This window comes from Diceros bicornis, chromosome 12, assembly GCF_020826845.1.
Source record: "Diceros bicornis minor isolate mBicDic1 chromosome 12, mDicBic1.mat.cur, whole genome shotgun sequence".
NCBI classification, from domain to species: domain Eukaryota; kingdom Metazoa; phylum Chordata; class Mammalia; order Perissodactyla; family Rhinocerotidae; genus Diceros; species Diceros bicornis.
The window spans coordinates 17408650-17431552 of NC_080751.1; the positions used below are offsets into that span (position 1 = coordinate 17408650).

At 39.2% G+C, this 22903-nt stretch overlaps 1 pseudogene; it reads right to left on the reverse strand.

Annotated features, from left to right (window-relative positions):
- Nucleotides 1-11942: 11942 nt before the first annotated feature.
- On the reverse strand, nucleotides 11943-12642 carry LOC131411661 (ATP synthase F(0) complex subunit C3, mitochondrial-like; annotated as a pseudogene).
- Between the last annotated feature and the right edge of the window lie 10261 nt (nucleotides 12643-22903).

The window sequence follows — 22903 nt, forward strand, 5'->3', positions numbered from 1 at the left end:
GGAGCTACACGCATGCGCGCCTGTCGAGCCTTTGCGAGCCCTCGTCGACTCCCGGCGCCTGCGTACCGCCGGCACCGCGCTCGCCCGGAGGCACGAGAAAGGGCCAGAGGAGTTTGGTTCCGGGAGAGGGCGCTCTCGCGGGTGGCGTTCCAGGCGTCTACCGCAAAACTCAGGCACCCGCATCAGTGCCTCTGCCTGTTTCCTGCCGGTCCTATTCAAGTCATGCACATCCGTAAGACCTGTATTGTCTCGCCTCCTCCATGAAGTCTTCCCTGATCATTTTTGCCTTCAATAATACATTAAAATAGATAGTATTCATCTGGCACTTGATATCATAATACTTTGTATGGTTAAGATTTTTGCCCGTTAAGATTTTACCCTCTCGCCTTTTGTTTTGTTTTCTTTTTTGCATCCCTATAGCAATCATGTGATCTATGTCATAGCCACTCAAAATATCAGGAAATTAGAATTCAGTTAAACCCTATTGAGCTAAAAACTTAACGCTGAAAATCCTTTCATATGTCATTTCACAATAAAAATACCTACCTGTGTGGTAAATATTTTTAGCCCTCATCTTACTGATGAAAACCCTTAGGTTGAAAACTTGAGTAACTTCTCAAGGTTACTCTACTATATAAGCATAAAAACACAATCATTCGGCAAAATCTGGTAAAACTCACAAGTCCTCCCTTACAGATACCACTCCATCTACCTTGAGTCTCATGCATCAACTTTACCTAGCACCCGAGCAGATGTATTTCTTGTATTCACATTAAAATAAGCATAGAAAAGGCTGAAAGAAAAGCCTGTTATAAAATCTATCTTATCGGATTTTCATTTCAAACTAAAAATCTTGCTAAAGGCAACAAGTCAAAAACAACAAAGAGCCAACAAGCTCTCCCAAAGCTCCAAATAACCAATGTTAAAGCTTGATGTGTTTCCTTCCACACATTTCTTTAGATTCATACAAATATACATAAACATGTTATTTGCAAGTAATGGGGGGAAATGTTCTTTATTCTTTTTTTCCAAAAATGTACACATTAACCTGCTATTTGCTTTTCTGATTACTGACATTTCTCCAAGTGAACCACATATATCCTCTCTTGTTAACAGTTGCATAATATTCATAGTATGGCTCCATCCTCAATTATTCAACCTGTTGTTGAAGGCTGAAGTTTTTTTCAGTCTTTTTGATACTACAAACATTGCCATATGCAAACAGCCTTACCAAATGATATTTTTATTTCTAAAGGCTAGAATACCAATAGTGAGACTGCTAGATTAAAGGATATATGTATATATATATACACAATATATGTATATAAATACATTAAAAATATATATGTGTGTATATATATTTAATTTTAATAGATATTGTCAGAATACTTTCCAAAGAGCTTACACAAATTCCCACTTCCACCAAATATGTAGGAGAATGACCATTTCTCCACAACCTCACTTCTTTCTCCAAACTCTGAAATAATTTAAATATCATTGGATTTGTCTTTTCTTTAAAGCTTTGGTAGAATTCACCTTTGAAATATCTTGTCTGGTGCTTTATTTCTATGGGCTGCTCTTGAACAGCTTTCTCTAAATATTTTATGATATATAATTTGATTAGAATTTCTCTCTCTCCTCCACAATCATTTTTGTAATTTATATTCTCCTAGAAGAGCATCCAAGGTTTTCAAATTCATTTCCCTAGAGTTGGGCAAAGCAACCTCTTATGTTGCTCCCTAATGTGGCTTTATTTCTGCAGCACTTATCACCTTCTAACATACCATATAACTTATTTGTTATCTATCACTCTCCACTAGAACATGAGTTCCATGATGTCAGGGATATTTATTTGTTTTCTTCACTGCTTTATCTCCAATACCTGGAATGATACTTGGCACACAGTAGAAAATCAGTGTATATTTGATGAAAGAATGAATGACCCTAATGGGTAAAAATTAGTGTGTGTGTGTGTGTGTGTGTGTGTGTGTATGAAATTGTTGAGCATCTTTTCATATCTACTGGTCATGTGCATTTCCTCCTTTTAAAAAACCTTTTAGGGGCTGGCCCCATGGTATAGGGGTTAAGTCTGACAGGCTACATTTCAGTGGCCCGGGTTCACAGGTTTGGATCCTGGGCATGGACATACTCCACTCTTCAAGCCATGTTGTGGTGGTGACCCACGTACAAAATAGAGGCAGCCTGGCACAGATGTTAGCTCAGGGCTAATCTTCCTCAAGCAAAAAAAGAGGGGGACTGGCAACGGATGTTAGCTCAGAGTGAATCTTCCTCACACACAAAAAAACTTTTTAATATTCTTTGCTTATATTTCTAATGAGCTGATTGTCTCTTTTTTAATCAGGAGATAGTTCTTAGTAAATATAAGCAATATTAACATATTCATATTAGCAATATTAACCCTTTGTCAAATATTTTGCAATTGGTTTCTCCCCGTTGATTTTTTTTAATGTCTTTAGCATTATAAATTGTAAATGTAATCAAATTTGTCAATTTTTTCTGACTCCTGAGAGTCCTTTTTTTAACTAAGAAGCCTCACTCCACCCCCCAGAAGCATACACACCCAGAAATTATACAAAAATTTTCCTAAGCTTTCTAAATTTTTGTACATAATTTTATTTTTTAGTGATACATTTAATTAATCTAAAACTTATTTTTGTGATATGAAGTACGGATCTTTGTTTTCTTCCAAATGTATTGTCAGTAATGAAGTTTCCAGATATTAAGTAAATCATTCTTTCCCCCCCTTCATTGAAATGCCTCTTCCCTTTAAAAAACAAATAACAGCAAATTATTAAGTTTCCATGTGAGAAATGGATTTATGGACCGTCTAGTCCGTCTTACCGATCTATGTGTCCACCCATGGGTCAGGACCATTTGTTCATTCATCAACTGATCCAATAAATATTACTTCAGGACCTACTCTGTGCCAGGAACTCTTCTGGGTACCAAAGAGTCAGTGACAAATTGCAAGGCAACACTAAGTCCTGCCCTCATGGCATGTACAGCCTTGATGGAGGGGACAGACAATAAACAAGTAAATAGACAATATGCCTGATGGTGATAAGTGCTATGGAGAAAAACAAAGCAACATCACAGTGAATGAGGAGGTGACAGAAGCTGCAATTTAGACAGGATGGTCAAGAAAGAATCACTAAGAAGGCAGCTTCTTAACCCCCAGTATGTCTCAGAATGTATTTGGAGATAGGGCCTTTAAAGAGGTCATTACAGTTAAATGAGGTCAGATGGGTGGGCCCTAATCCAACATGACTGGTGTCCTTATAAGAAGAGGGAGAGACACCAGGGATGGTGTGCATAGGGAAAAGCCCATGTGAGGGCACAGCAAGAAGATGGCCAACTGCAAGCCAAGGAGAGAAGCCTCAGGAGAGACCAAACCTGTCCACACCTTGATCTTGGACTTCCAGCCTCCAGAACTGGGAGAAAATAAATTCCTGTTGTTTAAGCCACGCCTGTGGTGTTTCGTTCTGGCGGCCCGAGCAGACTAATACAGCCTGTAAGTATTCCTGGTTCCCTCACCTCGTCTCCTGCGTCCGCTCTCACTCATGCTGTTGCAGCCTCTGGTCTTCTTGCTGTTTCTCAAGTACGCCAAGGTGGCTTTCACCTCAGAGCTTTTGTATTTTATGTTCACTCTGCCTGGAATACTCTTCCTCCCAGATATCTCCAGTGCTTATTCACACACTTCAATCAGGTTTCTGAATGACCTCAACATATGAATTGGGTGCAGGGGGACACAATTCAGTCCATAACATTGGCCATTTTCAGGGCTTTGGTTTTTACTGTGAATGAGCTGGGAAGGTTTTGAGCAAAGGAGTGACATAATTGGACTCACATTACATTGAATACTTACTCTGCACCACTATTCTAAGCGCTAGAAGATACGGCAGTCAACAAAAATCAAGTACCTGCTTTTGTGCAATTTACATTTTAGTGGAAAAAAACCATAAACAAAGAAATATGTAATGTGGTAACAAAATAACGCAAATAAGAGGAAAATGATGAAGCAAGGGCTGGGTAATGCTTTAGATAGTTAGGGAAGTCCTCTCTGATGCGGTGACATCTGAGCAGAGATATAAAAGAAGACGGAGGAAAGTCATACAGATATCTGGAAGAAGAGCTTTGTGCTAGAGGCCACATCAAGTGCAAAGGCCCTAGAAAAGGAGCATGTTGGGTGTGTTGGAAGAATAATAAGAAGGCCAGCTCCTTTGAGGTGGAGTGATGTAGAGGAAGGACAAGATGAGGATGGCAAAGTAGCAAAGGACCAGAGCATGCAAAGCCTTATAAGCCACTTAAGGCAATATAGAACATTGAATAAAACACTGGATTAGGAATCACAAGAGTTACCTTTCTAGCCCCTGCTGTGATATGAACCTCACTGGATTTCAGTGTCTCACAACTACAAAGGGGGATGAGAGGAGACTAGATTAGCTTTCCCATAAAATGTGAGTCTGGAAATCTCCTGTAAACTGAAAGATGCTCATTAATATTTATGGCATTCCTAAGAAAAATATTTTCTTTATCTTAGAGTCTACTATATCCATGCTACTATATCCAAGCTTTTATGTCTTCCAGTCTCCTAGGAGCACTTACAGAAATTTTCATTCCCATCTAAAAATGTCAATATTCTTGACAGAAGAAAAGCTATCCTACCTACATCCTCTTCTTGCCATCAGTCTATTCCACAATTCCCCATCCTCTTCTTTTACCCATTCTGTTTTCTGATTGGCCAGATAAAAAGTACCGAGCAGCTCTATCCAGAGCTCAGCTTCTGCCTGCTCAGCACAGTCACAGCTTAATACCTGAAAGTATTAGAAAAAAGAATAGTCATTACAAACTTTTTCCTGTGATTTGTTCACATAAATGAGGCTTTGTCTCAGTCACATAAAGAATCCCATCATCATTTTATCTCAAGTGCAAGTGTCCTAATAAATAGGATTTGGGGACAACTATTGCTCCCCTGCTGTCTTTAGAATCCAAATCTACCTATTGGGAAAGACACACGGCATGATGAAAGTTTGGGAAATCCCACAGCCATTTCATGTCCTGAAAAAGAACATAAACATCAAGCAAACCTGATTCTTACTAATACTTGAATTTTGCAGCATTTGTGCCAGACTGTAAGGTGTACGCAGGTATAATATATATAAGTTCAGAAACTAACTCAAGAACAAGCAGTTATTTTTTTGAGTTTTTATCAAAGCTAGCGCAATGGTGACCAGAAATCAGTTTGCCTCTTCTAGTAAATGTGGTTTCTAAATATGTCCACGAATTCTTTGATTCATTTCACTTCATAAGGTGGAGCCTAATTCCACTCTCCTTGAATGTAGGGCAGACTTAGCAAATTGTTTCCTTTTGGGGGGAGGTGGTGAAGAAGATTGGCCCTGAGCTAACATCTGTTGCCAACCTTCCTCTTTTTGCTTGAGGAAGATTGTCTCTGAGCTAACATCTGTGCCAATCTTCCTTCAGTTCATATGTGGGACACCGTCACAGCATGGCTTGATGAGTAGTGTGTAGGTCCGCAGCTGGGATGCAAACCTGCGAACCCTGGGCCGCCAAAGTGGAGCGTGCAAACTTTACTATTATGCCACCAGGCTGGCCCCCAAGCAAATTGTTTCTAATGTACAGAATGTGGTGGAAGTGATGCTGTGTGACTTCCAAGGCTAGATCAGAAAAAGGATAGCTTCTGCCTGACGCACCTTTCTCTTTCTTGGATTACTCACACTAGAGAAAGCTAGCTGCCATCCATGAGTACATCCAAACAGCCTGTTGAGAAGCCCATAAGGGGAGGAATTAAGACCTCCTGATACTGAACCTCTTAATCTCAAGTTCGTGTGCCAGATGCACAATAAGCCAATCACTGAGACATCGGGTGCTTGGAGATGGAGAAAAGTTTATTCAAATTAGCCAAAATGAGTAGGTGGGACAATAGGTCTCTCAAATCCACCTTCACAAGAGAAGAGAGCAGGGTGTTTTAGAGAGCTAAGGGGCTTGGCAGGGGGAGTTTCATAGAAACAAAGGGGTAATCCGTGTTTCTTTCACTCATGATAAGCCCCTGGGCAATCTGACTTCTGGGCGTCAACAGCAGCTGGGGGCTGGTTATCTGGTGATCCTTGAAGGCATTCTTTTTCTTGTGTAAAACCAGCTCATAAATCCTTGTAACCCTTGACAAAAAAATAGCAAATTGACAAGATTAACTTCTTTTCATTTATGTCTGTGTTGGGAACAAGGTCAAAAGGTAATCTTAATATTTACAGTAACCTGCAGGTACCCGACTTCACTCATGCTAACAACATCACCAAACTGGCAGCCATTGCAGTGAGCTACTCTGGAGACAGAACCTCCAGCCTCAGTTAAGCCTTCAAATGACTGCAGCTTAAGTCAATATCTTAAAAGCAATCTCATGAGGGACGCTGAGCAAGGACTGCCTAGCTAAGTCAGTGCTGAACTCCTGACCCATAGTAATGGTAAGGATAAAAATATATATTGTTGTTTTGAGCCATTAAGTTTTGGGGTAATTTTTTATGCAGCACTGCATAACTAATGCACTTGTTATCTGACGATTAGGGTCCCAATTCATTAAAAATACAAATCAAAAGCATGATATATTAATCAGTGAACAATGACCTGGGATTTAGAAACAATAGAATTTTGACTTGAACTCTAATTTAAGCAATATTAATAGCTTCCTCAAGCATAAAATGAGAATAATCCTTTACCTTCAGGATTTTCATCGGATGAACTCCTTACTGCTATAGCACTATGTATAGAGTCTACATACTAGCTATAAAAGCAATTCAAGAGAAAGATTCACTTTGAGAATAGAAGCATGCAGAGTTCTATAGACACACTCCCCAGTGAATTAACCATACTGGTGAAAATTATTACTAAAAAACAACCATTTAAAGTCTCTATAAATTGTCCTAAGGGCATACAGCAAATGAAGAAACATTTATTCAAGAAAATCTACTAAATCTCAGTAAGAACAGTGAGAATCTGTGGCACTTGAGCCAAAACCTGCTTGCTCACCACCACCAAGTTCAGTGTGATGGAAGCTCTACTCCAGTTGGTATTGATAATAAGATGGGGCTCCCCCTTCCCCTAGCTCCCAAAGAATATGGTATCCATCCAGAAATATAGGCCATCAACATTACTTTTCCCTCCCAGTTCCATGTTATAGAGGCTAAATTTCAGGGAAGTGCAGCAGAGAAGTTAAGGGCTCCCTTCTTATACCCAGCCCACACTCATAAGGTGGAGGCTCAATCCCAGATAAAGCAGGCCAAAAATACTATGACCCTGATTGGCCTTGTCCCAACATATTGGCAGGGCAGAGGTTCAACTCGAGGAGAGGCAAGTCAAGAAGACCAGAGGCTACTACCCCTACCCAGAGTCCTGCTCATAAACCAGGGTCGTCATTCCAAAAGAAGTGGGCCACTGTCCCCAACACCAGCTCTGGAGCAGTGGCTCAGAGATTTTGGCCAAGGAAAGAGGCAGGCCATAACAATAGAGAGCTCTTAAGCTCTCCTCAGAGGAAATAACTTTATTTAAAACAGAGTATAGGGAAGTTCAAGCCTAAGGGTGATCTCAGAAACAATGGAAAAATTGGATAAGAAATTAAGAGGAAGCTGATAGTTTCATGATACCAACAAGCTAAATTGTAGGCCAGCAGGTTTAAAAGAGAGAATCAGGGAAAGAAAAAGCTAAAAGAGTCTCCTGAGGACAGAACAAATGTCAGAGATTGGTCTTAAATACCCAAGCAGGGGCCGGCCTGATGGGGCAAGCGGTTAAGTGCGCGTGCTCTGCTTCAGCAGCCGGGGGTTTGCAGGTTCGGGTCCTGGGCGCGCACTGACGCACTGCTTGTCAAGCCATGCTGTGGGGGCATCCCATATAAAGCAGAGGAAGATAGGCATGGATGTTAGCCCAGGGTCAGTCTTCCTCAGCAAAATGAGGAGGATTGGCAGATGTTAGCTCAAGGCTGCTCTTCCTCACACACACAAAAAAAACTACGCAAGCAAAGGAGTCCAAATTTAATTGGATCAGACTGTGGAGAAATTTATGCCTCAGGGCATGGTTAGAAGCAACAGGGCAATCAGCATGCAATTAATATAGCCTAAAATGGGGCCGGCCCAGTGGCACAAGCGGTTAAGTGCACACATTCCGCTGTGGCGGCCCGGGGTTCGCCGGTTCGGATCCTGGGTGTGCACCGACGCACCGCTTGTTAAGCCATGCTGTGGTGGCGTCCCATATAAAGTGGAGGAAGATGGGCATGGATGTTAGCCCAGGGCCAGTCTTCCTCAGCAAAAAAAAGAGGAGGATTGGCATTGGATGTTAGCTCAGGGCTGGTCCTCCTCACAAAAAAAAAAAATATATATATATATATATATAGCCTAAAAGCAAGGGGTGATACAAACAGAGGCAGATAGCTTAACAGAGAGATCAAGGAAAGAGACAGTGAAAAAGAGCCCTGCTAAAACACTGTCATCCCAGAGTGACTTGTGCACATCCAAGGCTACAACCTTGGAGGAGCAAGAACAGAGGCTGCTCATTGCAGGGGCAATAGGCTTCAAGAAAATAGTTCAGTCAAGTCATTAAACAAATAAACAAGCAAACAACAATAAAAACAAGCCCCAGGGGAGGGAGATAATCATTATCCACATTTGCTACAATATATTACCTAAAATGTCCAGTTTTCAACAAAAAAAAATCACAAGACATACAAAGAAACAGGAACGTGTGACTCATACATAGGAAAAAAGATAGGCAACAGAAACTGCCTGTGAGAGGCCCCAGATATTGGATTTACCAGACAAAAACTTCATAATAACCATTATAAATATCTTGAAAGAACTAAAGAAAATCATGCTAAAAGAAGTAAATGAAGGTATGACAATGTTGCAATAAATAGAGAATATCAATAAAGAGAGAGAAATAATTTTTAAAATCGACCACATAGACATTGTGGCAGTAAAAAGTACAGTAACTAAAATGACAAGTTTACTAGAGGGGGTTCAACAATAGATTTGAACTGGCAGAAGAAAGAATCGGCTATCTTGAAGATAGACCAATGGAGATTATGCAACCCAAAGAACATACAGAAAAAAGAATGGAGAAATGTTAACAGAGCCTCCGAGAAATGTGGTATACCATTAAGTGCATCAACATATGGAGAGTGGAAGTACCAGAAGGAGAGGAGAGAGGAAAAGAGCAGAAAAAATTTGAATAAATAATGGCCAAATACTTCCCAAATTTGATGAAAACCATTAACCTACACATCCAAGAAGCTCAACCAAGTAATATAAACACAAAGAGACCCACACACAAACATATTATAGTAAAAGTGCTGAAAGACAAAGAGGATTTTGCAAGCAGCAAGAGAAAAATGACTCATACATACTGATTTCTAATCAGAAACAATGGAGGCCAGAAGGCAGTAGAATGATATTCAAAGTGCTGAAAGAAAGAAGTTGTCAACCAAGAATCTTCTATCTAGCAAATCTATCTTTCAAAAATGAAAGTGAAATAAACACATTCCAGATGAACAAAAACTGAGAGAATTTGTTGCAAGAAGATCTATCTTACAAGAAATGCTAAAGAAAGTTCTTTTTTTTTATCAGCCCTGAGCTAACATCTGATGCTGATCTCCTCTTTTTAGTGAGGAAGATTGGCCCTGAGCTAACACCTATGCCCATCTTCCTCTACTTTACATGGGACGCTGCCACAGCATGGCTCGACAAGCAGTGCGTCGGTGCGTGCCTGGGATCCGAACCGGCGAACCCCGGGCTGCCGCAGAGGAGCGCACGCACCCAACCACTTGCGCCACCAGGCCAGCCCCGAAAGAAAGTTCTTAAGGTGGAAAATAAGAGACTGCACACAGTAACTCAAATCCTTATAAAAAATAAAGACACAAGTAAAAGCAATTATGAAAGACAACATGAGTGCATATTTCATCTCCTTTCTTCTGTTAAGTGATTTTAAAAAGGAACTTAAAAAACAACAGGTATATAATTGTATTGTTGGCATGTAATGCATAGAGATGTAATCCATTTGACAATAATAACACAAAGGAGGTGAGTGGGAGCAAATCTGTATTGCAGTGAGGTAAGGACACCAGGTGGTAACTTGAAAACACAGGAACAAATGAAGAGAACCAAAAATGGTAAATAAGAAGGTTACTATAACAAACTCTATAAATATATACTTGCTCTTCTTCTCTCAGCTTCTTTAGAAGACATAAAATTATATAAAGTAATATTTATAACAATATATTTTTGGGTTTGTACCATACATCAAGTAATATGTGTTAAAAAAAAATAGTGCCCAAAAGGGGAAGAGGCAATAGAGCTATACCATAATCATGCTTTTAAATATCACTATAATTAAGTTAGTATAAATCTAAAATGGATTTTGAAAAGTTAAGATGTATATGGTAAACTCTAGAGCAACAACTAAGAAAATAATTCAAAAATATCTATATAATGAAAAAAATCATTGGGCCGGCCCCGTGGCGTAGTGGTTAAGTGCCTGCACTCCACTGCTGGCAGCCCGGGTTCGGATCCTGGGCGTGCACCTATGCACCACTTGTCAGGCCATGCTATGGCAGCGTCCCACATAAAGTGGAGGAAGATTGGCATGAATGTTAGCTCAGGGCCAGTCTTCCTCAGCAAAAAGGGGAGGATTGGCATGGATGTTAGCTCAGGGCGGATCTTCTTCACAAAAATAAAAATAAAAAATAAACTGAAGTGGAAATTTAAAAAAAATCATTAAAAGAACTAAGATGATGCATTAGAAAAATATTCACAATGCAAAAGAAAGCAATAAAGGAGGAATAGAGGGGAAAAGTCATGAGATGAACAGAAAATGAAAAGTAAAATGGCAGACATAAATCCAACCATATCAATAATCACACTAAATGTGAATGGACTGAAGAATCCAATCAAAAAGCAGAGATTGTTAGACTTGATAAAAACACATGTCCAACTATATATTGTCAACAGGACACACATTTTAGACTCAAAGACAAAAATAGGTTGAAAGTGCAAGAATGGGAAAACATATATCAAGTAAATAAATATACTAAAAAACTGGATGAAACATTTTATTTTACCCTTTGTTATGATTTTCTTTCTGTGAAAGGTGTTAAATTCATACTTTTGTAGAGAAGGACTTGGTCTTTCTTAGACCTATTTCCTTACATACTTTTTCTTAGGAGATAATCTCTTTAAAATCATTAAGCAATAGTCTGGGCCAGAAAATTCCTCTTCTCTTCTCTTCCAACCCTTTCCAAATGACACCTCTACAAGCAACAGCCATGTCTTTCCACCCCACCTACTCATCTGAACACATCTCCAAACACACACTTTGACTCTCTCAACAGACCTGAAGTAAATAAACCATTCCGCCCAAAACAAACACAAAAAAACAGGAGTAGCTATACTAATATTAGACAAAATAGACTTTATACCAACTCAGTGTTAATAATATACAAAATCTCTCTTCTTTACAGCTCCACCTTTCTTTTATTGGTATTATTACAAACTACATTTTTATTCAATGTGTGCCCATTAATATAAATTTACAATTATTGCTTTATGCATTTGTTTTTTAAATCATATAGGAAAAAAACTGTTATAAACCAAACTAGCAATAATACTGGCTTTTATATTTACCTATCTAGGTACCTTTACCATTGTTTCTTTATTTCTTCATATAGCTTTGAGTTACTGTCTAGTGTACTTTCATTTTACCCTGAAGGATTTCTATTAGCATTTCTTATGTGGCAGGTCTACTAATAACAAATTCCCCCAGTTTTTATTTATCTGGGAAAATATGAATTTCTCCTTCATTTGTTTTTTTAAAGTTTTCATCTTTAATGAAATGACTTTGGAAATAATGTACATTTCCATGATGCCAACACTATAGTTTTCAGAGTCACAGTAAAATACATAGAATTACATCCTTAATTAATAAGAATGACAACACTTCAAGGAATAATTTCTGTTACATGGCAAACAAAATCAAGAAAGCAACCATCAAACAAAAGAGACCCATGGCTTCAGATAAGGCAAATCCAAGGACAGCATATGAGAGCAGCTGCTGCTTCAGTGAAGGCTTTCTGGCACAACCAATGATAATGCTGCCAAAGACTGTTCCAATACTGGCACCAGAACCAGCTACTCCTACTGTTGCAGCACCTGCACCAATAAATTTGGCAGCAGTATCAATGCCTCTGCTGATTTCACTGGTCTAAAACTCCCATTGGATTAGCTGAGACACACCATTCTGGGCCCCATTAAATACTACAGAGCCCTCTCCAGTCAAGATAACACTGATGCAGAAATTGGTCTAGATGGAATTCTGGATTCAGCTCGGATCAGAGCGGAGGTGCAGGCAAGCTTGGTGCAGGCAAACATCTTACACTCTTTTGGGCAGTGCAGCTGGAGGACTTGGATGACAGGCGACGTGGGCTCTTCTGCCACTTTCTCTCTTCCTGGGAGGTGGCAGCAGTGGTGATGACTGTGGTGACAGAGATCAAAGGAGAGGGGTTTTTGTTCATTCTTGAAGGATAGTTTTACCAGATATAGAATTCTTGGCTGACAATTTTTTTCTTTTAGCGTTTTAAATATCTCATCCCATTGCCTTCTGGCCAACATGGTTTCTGAAGAGAAATTGGCCATCAGTGTTATTGAGACTCCCTTGTACAAGATAAGTCCCTTCTCTATTGCTGCTTTCAAGATTCTCTCCTTGTCTTTGTCTTCCAACAATTTGACTATATAGTGCCTGCACATGGATCTCTTTGAATTTATCCTTCTTGTAGTTCATTGAACCTTTCAGATGTGTAGTTTCACATCTTTCACCAAATTTGGGAAGTCTTTGTATATTATTTCTTCAAAAAGTCTTTCTGCCCTGTTTTCTCTCTCGCCTCCCTCTGGAATTCCTGTTATACAAATGTTGGTATGTGTGATGGTGTCCCACATGTCTCTTAGGCTTCATTCATTTTTCTTCATTCTTTTTTCTTTCTGCTCCCCAGACTAGATAATCTCAATTAACTATTTTCAGTGTGTTGATTCTTTCTTCTTCCTGATCAAATCTGCTATTGGATACCTTGTTTTAATTTCCTCCTATTCACTGCATTACTGAGGGTGGGACTCCTACTCTAGGATTATGGGCATGGCTGAACACATGACACCCAACACTGGAAAAATGAGATTGATGGCAGTTTTTTGTCACACATACTTACAGCCTAGGGGAGGAGAACCTCACACACCTCATGGCCCTATGGGAGTTGTACTCGGGAACAGAATGAACAACCACATGTGGGAGGTAGGCTTTGTAATTTCAAGAGGGTAGGTTGATACCTGGTTCCTGCAGTAAGTTGTAACTGTCTTGTTGGAATACTTTTGTAGACTTGCAGGGAATGGAAACCTGTTACTCAGATATAAGCAGGAACTACACCTGGTCCCCAAGATAAGAAAGGTTGATTGACTAGCGGCATGGTATGGAGTTTCTTTTTGGAGTGATGAAAATGTTTCTATTATTGATTGTGGTACAATATTGATGGCTGTACAACTCTGTGAATATGCCAAAACCACTGAATGGTACACTTTCAATGGATGAATTGTATGGTATATGAATTATATTTCAATAAAGGATTTATATTAAAGGTTCCTTCCATAACTAATGAGAGTTTACTTTAAGGCTCATAGAAAAGAAAAAAGTACTAGGCTCCAGCTCAGCTGCTGGAAGCCAGTTTTCAAAGAGCAATGGAATATGAACTTTTCATCATTCATGACCCAGCAGCAGCTCTGCTGACTTAGTCATCCCCTCACTCCCTCTGAAACAGGCAACTGTTTTCTCTACTTTAATTAGTCTACCATACAGGTGACTCAGGATTTCTAGGTTTCTGCTTTACCTCTAATTTTGGCTTCTGCTTCACTTCTTTTTTGAGAGTCTCAAATTCAAATTTGTTTGGGTCCCTTTGTCCCCTTTTTGGCAGAGATCTCATACTAGTCCACTCATAAGTCACTGGCCTGGTTAACATAATGTGCCTTTTAGCTAAGGCACTTAGCCCTAATTTAGTTAGCTATGGCAAAGGCAGTAGGGTAATATGATACATTGCTGGTGGGAATGCAAAATGGTACAGACACTCTAGAAAATGGTTTGGCATTTGCTTATAAAGTTAAACATGCATTTACTGTATAACCCAACAATCCCACTCTTGAGTAACTACTCTAGAGAAACAAAAACTTATGTTCACACAAAAACCTGTACACAAATGTCCATAGCAGGTTTATTTGTCATAGCCCCAAACTGGAAACAACCCAAATGTCCTTCAAAGGGTGAATGGATAAACAAACTTTGGTACACTACTCAGCAATAAAAAGGAACAAATTACTGATACATGCAACAACTTGGATGAATCTCAAGACATTATGCTGGGTGAAAAAATCCAGTCTTAAGAGGTTACATACTATATGATTCCATTTATATGACACTCTCAAACCCATAAAACTATAGTGATGGAGAGTAGATCAGTAGTAGCCAGGAGCTATGGGTAGAGGGAAAGTGTGACTACAAAGGGTTAGCACAAGGGAGTTTTTCTGATGATGAAACTGTTCTTTATTCTGATTATGGTGGTGGTTATAAAAACCTACATATGGGGGCCGGCCCAGCAGCTTAGTGGTTAAGCACGCGTGCTCAGCTGTGGCGGCGTGGGGTTCGGAACCCCGGCGTGCACCGATGCACCACTTGTCAAGCCATGCTGTGGCATCGTCCCATATAAAGTGGAGGAAGATGGGCACGGATGTTAGCCCGGGGCCAATCTTCCTCAGCAAAAAAGAGGAGGATTGGCAGATGTTAGCTCAGGGCTGATCTTCCTCACACAAAAAAAACAAAAAACAAAAAAACCTATATATGTGTTAAAATGCAAAGAATGGTAAAACAAAAGAAAAATCAATTTTTCTGTATGATAATCTAAGAAATAAAAACTAATGGGCTTAGAATATTGTTATGGACTAAATATTTGTGTCCCCCTCCCCCAAAATTCGTAAGTTGAAATCCTAACCCCTAATGTGACGATATTAGAAGGTGGGACTGTTGGGAGGTAATTAGTTTATGAGAGCGGAGCCCTCATGAATGGGATAAATGCTCTTACAAAAGAGACCCCAGAGAGCTCTTTCTAGCTCTCTTTCTACCATATGAGGACACAATAAGAAGACGGCAGTCTGCAACCCAGAAGAGGAATCTCACCAGATCCGACCACGTTAGCACCATGATCTTGGACTTCCAGCCCGCAGAACTGTGAAATACAAATTTTTGTTGTTTATAAGTCACTCATTCTCTGATATTCTGTTATAGCAGCCCAAACTAAGACAAATATTAACAAGCAAGTTATAGAAAAAGAAACGGAAATAGCCAATAAAGATGTTCAAATTTATTAGTAATCAAAGGAATGCAAATTAAAAGAGCAACAAGATATTGTTCACTTATCAGATTGGCAAAAATGAGAAAGACTGATAGTATCTAGTGGTGGTGAGGATGTGGGGAACAAGTAGTCTCACAATGTTGATGAATATGTAAACTTTTTTTAGAGGGCATTCTGATGGCATCTTAAAGAATATGCAAATATCCTTTAAACCAGATAATATAATTCATTTATGCAACTCTAGTACTTACCATAGTACTTGGTATATAAGGAATTAATAAGTGTGTGAGAATTGAGATTATCAGGTAAGATTTTTTGGAAGAGAGGAAGGCTCAAGCTGAACCTTCAAGGATGCCTAGGGTTTGAATCCGAGAAGAGAGAAAAACAAAACGGAGAAAGAAAAGCTGAGATATAGTGGCTCAAGAGGCATAATAAATACGGTAAATTGGCATTAGCCAGGCTTCAATGAAAGAGAAGAGTAGGAAGCTGGAGAATAAGAAATAAATAGGAACTTCTTCACACGGTGAGGTCCACTCCTCCTTTAGGGCCCAAATTAGATTCCAACTCCCTAAGAAACTTCCCCTATACCCAGAATCAATTGCTAGTTCCATCGCACTTCCATAGCCCCTGAGGGAAACCTCTTGATCACTGGTTCTAAAACTTCATCCTGCATCACGTGTTGTTTTATTAAAACACAGATTGCTGGCCCCACCCCCAGAGTTTCTGATTCAGTAGGTCTGGGGACCACAATTTGAGAGCTACTGCTCTAGCCAAATTAACCTCTTTTGAATTGCTAAAATACCGTTATAGTGAGCAGCTGTTATTTTTGCCTTCTCAGCATTTGTCCTCCCTTCTTTCAGTAACCAAACACTTTTCCAGAGGGGAATTACTTTTTTTAAAAAATTATTTTATTGAGGTTATATTGGCTTATAACATTGTGTAAATTTCAGGTGTACATTATTATATTTCAGTTTCTATATAGACTGCATCATGTTCACCACCAATAGTCTAGTTTTTATCCATCACCATACACATGTGCCCCTTTACCACTTTGGCCCTCTCCCTACCTCCTTGCCCTCTGGTAACCACTAATCTGTTCTCCTTATCTATGTGTGTGTTTGTTTATCTTCCACATATGAGTGAAATCATACGGTATTTGTCTTTTTCTGTCTGACTCATTTCACTTAGCATAACACCCTCAAGGCCCGTCCATGTTGTGGCAAATGGTATAATTTTGTCTTTTTTATGGCTGAGTAGTATTCCATTGTGTGTCTGTGTATATTATATATAATGTTATATGTATATATATATATAAATATATATATATAATATACATACCACATCTTCTTTATCCATTCATCCATTGTTGGACACTTGGGTTGCTTGCAAGTCTTGGCTATTGTGAACAGTGCTGCAATGAACATAGAGGTGAATAAATCTTTTTGAATTATTGATTTCATGCTCTTTGGATAAATACCCAGTAGCAGGATAGCTGGATCATATGGTATTTCTATTTTTAAGTTTTTGAGAAATCTCCAAACTGTTTTCCATATTGTCTGCACCAGTTTGCATTCCCACCAGCAGTGTATGCGAGTTCTCTTTTCTCCACATCCTCTCCAACACTTGTTATTTTTTGTCGTTAATTATAGCCATTCTGATGGGAGTCAGGTGATATCTCATTGTAGTTTTGATTTGCATTTCCCTAATGATTAATGATGTTGAATATCTTGTCATGTGCCTGTTGGCCATCTGTATATCTTCTTTGCAAAATGTCTCTTCATATCCTCTGCCCATTTTTTGATCAGGTTGTTCATTTTTTTGTTGCTGAGTTATATGAGTTCTTTATATATTTGGGAAATTAACCCCTTGTCCGATATATGATTTGCAAATATTTTCTCCCAGTTGATGGGTTGTCTTTTCATTTTGTTGATGGTTTCCTTTGCCATACAGAAGCTTTTTAGTCTGATGTAGTCCCATTTGTATATTTTTTCTTTTGTTTCCCTGGCCTGAGCAGACATGGTATTCGAAAAGATACTGCTAAGATCAGTGTCAAAGAGCACACTGCTTATATTTTCTTCTAAGGGTTTTATGGTTTCAGGTCTTACATTCAAGTCTTTAATCCATTTTGAGTTCATTTTTGTGTATGGTGTGAGATAATGGTCTACTTTCATTCTTTTGCATGTGGCTGTCTAGTTTTCCTAACACTATTTTTTTGTGTGTGTATGAGGAAGATCAGCCTTGAGTTAACATCTGTGCCAATCCTCCTCTTTTTTTTGCTGAGGAAGACTGGCCCTGGGCTAACATCTGTGCCCATCTTCCCCCACTTTTTACATGGGATGCCGCTACAGCATGGCCTGACAAGTGGTGAATCGGTGCACGCCCAGGATCCGAACCCGGGCCGCCAGCAGTGGAGCACATGCACTTAACTGCTACGCCACGGGGCTGGCCCCCCCACCACTACTTATTGAAGAGACTTTCCTTTCTCCATTCTATGTTCTTGGCTCCTTTGTCAAAGATTAGCTGTCCATAGACGTGTGGTTTTATTTCTGGACTCTCAATTCTGTTCCATTGATCATGTGTCTGTTTCTCTGTCAGCACCATGCTGTTTTGATTACTATAACTTTGTGGTATATTTTGAATTCAGGGAGTGTGATACCTCCAGCTTTGTTCTTTTTTCTCAGGATTGCTTTGGCTATTCAGAGTCTTATGTTCTTCCATATAAATTTTAGGATTCTTTGTTCTATTTCTGTGAAGAATGTCTCTGGAATTCTGATTGGGATTGCATTGAATCTGTAGATTGCTTTAGGTAATATGGACATTTTAACTAAGTTTATTTTCCAAATCCATGAGCATGGAATATCTTTCCATTTCTTCATGTCTTCTTTGATTTCTTTCAGTAATGTCTTATAGTTTTCAGTGTATAGGTTTTTCACCTCCTTGGCTAAATTTATTCCTAGGTATTTTGTTCTTTTTGTTGCAATTGTAAATGGGATTGTATGCTTGATTGCTCTTTCTGCTGGTTCATAATTAGTGTATAGAAATGCAACTGATTTTTGTACATTGATTTTGTACCCTGCAACTTTACTGTATTCGTTGATTATTTCTAACAGTTTTTTGGTGAGTTCTTTAGGGTTTTCTACATATAGAATCAGAGGGGAGCTACTTTTAAGTACTTTAGGTGTGGCTGATCTGCCTCCCCTGACATAACAAACACGTGACCCAGACCTGACCAATCAGAATATTCCATTCCCATGGCCACAGTAACTGATTCAGGAATGAGAATGTAGCCAATCAGAATCTTTCCTGTCTGAGTTATCAGAGAATCAATCTCTTTCTGCCAAGGTTGCTAAGGTGATAAGATGTGAGTCTTGGGCTTCTGGTGACCTCAAGACTACTAAATGGAGAAAACCTGTTAGAGAGAAAAGAAGGATATGGATGATATCACTTGAGCCCTTATATCCAGCCATGCCCAAAGCTAGACTATTCCATAGCCTTTTCAGTTCCATGTATCAATAAATTCTCATTTTCCTTAAGCCAGTGTGAGTTAGGTATTTGTCACTTGCAAACCAGAGTCCTCACTAATGTATAAATTGATAACAGACAAGAGGAGGGATGGCAATGATAGACCTTAAAATATGGAATGCCATGAGGATCCCTCTATCCCTAGCTGGGAGGTAACAATCCTTATTCTGTGGTTATAAAAGAGCTGGTTAAACTGCTGTAACTTGGATCACGGACTTTGTGCCAATCAAACCTAAAGCTTTAGAGACTTTTAGAAACATTTTAGATGTGAACACATGACCTAAGTTGGTCTAATCAGACTAAGAGAAAAGATTTATTTCATTTCAGTGAAGGGCCCCTCTCCACCTCTACTCCAAGACATCACCAAGGAAGTCTCTGTCCTCTACATTTACTGGCAGCTCTCTTACCACCACAAGAAGCCAGCCCTAGGTGGATGACTCTGTTGAGAATAGTAGAATGAAGAGAGGAATAAACCTGGGTCTATAATGACATAAGTGAGCCATTGCTGATCTTTACCAGGTTGAAGCCCACTCTACCACTGGACTTCCAGTTATGCAAGACAATAAATTTATTTGTTTGAATTGGTGTTTTTTTAATCTCAAAGTCAAAAAAGTATCTGAAGTCATATAATTGGCTACTTCTGACATCGAATTCTTGCAAGAAAGAACAAGCTTCCATCAAATTGGTCCATCTGAAAGCAAATAGGAAATACCATAGAGCCTTGCAAAGAGGTACCTTTATGGTCTACAGACAGTAATTCCAAAATGGGTGAGTCAGAAAATCACCATCCTTACTAGGTTGCAAAAGCCAAAATTTCTGCCGCAAGCTAAATTAAAGAAGGAGACACAATGGGAGATCTGAGTAGGATCCAGGAAGACCCAAAGAACTGGGACAGCCTGAAGGGCCAAGGTCCCGCATGCCTCTTCCCGCCCCACCCCAAACTACTCTAGGTGAGACTAAGGCAGATACCAAGCGGTAATGAACCAGTCTCCGGGATGCAGACTGGGGACAAGGGGAAGATAAGCTGTGCCTCCCCATCTCAAAGATGCCCCAAGACAGAGGTCAAGACTCAAGCAGTTAAATTGAATGAAGGAGCTTAACAGAGAAAGAGGCCTATTCCTAAGGAACAGAAATGAGCCTGCACATTCAATATTGATGGGGATATAATCTTTCTGGAAGGCAATTTAGCTTAACAAAAACCTTTCTAAAAAATGTCTCTACCCCGGATATAGCAATTCTATATCTAGGAATGAATCCTAAAGAAATGAAGACTTAACTACAAATATATTCATGTGGTATTTGAACCGCACTGGAAACAACTTGAATGTCCCTAAATTGCCAAAGTTTTGTCTTTCATTTCACAAATATCTATTAAGCGTCTTCTATATGCCAGGAATTGTCCTCTGCACTGGGGATACAACAGTACACAACAAGTTAAGTGCAAAAATTGAGCATGTTCAGAAACTTTTATACCAGTTTGACAGAGCAGTTTTACGTCTGTTAAATCTAATAAAAATATGAGGCTTGTATTTTGTATATCTTTGTTTTTTATTTCATTTTTTTCTAGTAATTTATTTTTATTGTGTTTTACAAAAATATTGGCCTATGACAGATTGGAAATTTTTAAAAACTATTTCTTCACCACACATACTCTGAGAAGCATTGGTATAGAGAATTTATGAGATGGGGACGTGACTGGGTGCAGGAAACCAGTTGGTCTGGCCAAAGATCATAGCATAGACTAAGATGTTGGCAGTGAAGACACTAAGAAATAGAAAGACTTGAGATATTTAGAAGGAAAAATTGGTATGATTTGGTAATACAGTAGATATGGGGGAGAGGTGAAGGATGTATCAAGGTGACTCCTAAGATTATGGCTTACTCTGTGGGACAGATGATCTTACCATTCACTTGGATAGGAAACCCTAGAAAACTGCCAGGTTTGGGGGAGGGAGGATTCATTAGTTCTGTCTAGCATGGATGTGTAGAGTTTGAGGTGTTTTTGACACAAGCAGAACTGATAAAGAAGCAGTTAGATACCTAGGCTGGGGCTCAGAAGAGGCTTATAAGATGTAAATTTGGAAGTCACTGGCATATATCTAAAAATAGAAGCTGTGAGCCATCCATGAGATTACCTGGGGAGATACTGAGTGGGAAGAGAAGATAGTCAAGGCCAAGTGTCGAGAATAGGCAATACTTAATGACTGTGAAGAAAAGGGTGAGCTTGCAGAAATGAGAACAAACCACACAATTGTTTTATATCCATATGATAGAATATTATTCAGCAAATATTTTTAGATTTGTAAGATCAACTGAAAAAGTTTAAAGTATTTATAGTATGTTCCCATTTTTACCAGGAAAAATATACATATATGTAATTATATATCCAAACATATATGTCATAAAAAGCCTGGTGTTAACAGTGGGAGAGATTGAGGGGTTTTTTTCCTGTTTATTTTTACTTCTACGTTCTTATTTGTTTTACAATGACCACGGTTTTTTCCTCGTGCCAAAGCAAACTTTTAAAAATTTATGTGCATGTCAGGATACAGTTCTCAGATTTAAAATTTTACCTGAAACACAGATCATATATCAAATAAGAGCCCTCAAGTTTTGACTCAAGATTGCCAAAGTAACATAAAGATTCTTTGAAAATACAATCTCTCCCACATGCTAAATTTGTATTTTTTTCTGGCCTGGCACTTATCACAACTACATACTAGCACCAAGGAAAGAAAGAATTTACAAAAAAAAATTCAAAAAATCAGAAAGTGTGAAAAACATTACCAAAGGGTAAATGTATCTAGGAAAATATTTGTAACTCATATTACAAAGGACTAGTTCCCCTATATAGCACCTACAAATCAATAAGGAAAAAAAAATAATTCAGTAGAATGGGTAAAGGATGTGAGAAAAAAGAAGTACAAATTGCTGTCAAGCATATGAAAAGATGCTCAACTTGACTCATAAGAAAATGTAAGCTGAAACTACATGAAGATATCATACCTTTGGCCGGCCCCGTGGCTTGGCAGTTAAGTGCGTGCGCTCTGCTGCTGGCGGCCCGGGTTCGGATCCCGGGATCGCACCGACATACCGCTTCTCTGGCCATGCTGAGGCCGCGTCCCACGTACAGCAACTGGAAGGATGTGCAGCTATGACAGACAACTATCTACTGGGGCGTTGGGGGAAAAATAAATAAATAAAATCTTAAAAAAAAAAAAAAAGATATCATACCTTCCCTATCAGATTAGCATAGATCAAAATGTATGACTATATTGGGGCTGGCCCAATACAATTGGGCTGGCATAGTGGTTAAGTTCACACGCTCTGCTTCAGTGGCCCAGGGTTTGTGGGCTTGGATCCCGGGCACGGACCTACACACCACTCACCAAGCCATGCTGTGGTGGCATCTCACATAAAAAATAGAGATTGGCACAGATGTTAGCTCAGGGACAATCTTCTTCAAGCAAAAAGAGGAAGATTGGCAACAGATGTTAGCTCAGGGCCAATCTTCCTCTTCAAAAAAAAAAAAAGAAAAATGAGCAAAAGATATGATGAGGCATTTCACAGATGGTGAAATATAAATAGCCAATAGAAATCTGCTCAATCTCATTAATAATCAAGAAAATGCAAATGAAACCTCAATGAGATTCATTCCATTCAGTCAACAAGTATCTATTAAAGTCTACTATGTGCAAGGTAGTGCTCTAAGCTCTAGGGATGCAACTGTGAACAGGAAATACAAAATCCCTCCCCTTGTGGAGTTTAGGTTCCCATGGGGAAAGGCAGTGGTAATGAGTGCTATGGAGAAAAGTAAAGCAGTGAAGGGAGATGGGGAGTGCAGAAGCTGTGTGCCAAATTTTTAAAGAGATGGACTTCCGGGAAGGTGTCACAGAGAAACTGACAATTGAGTAAAGGCCTGAAGGA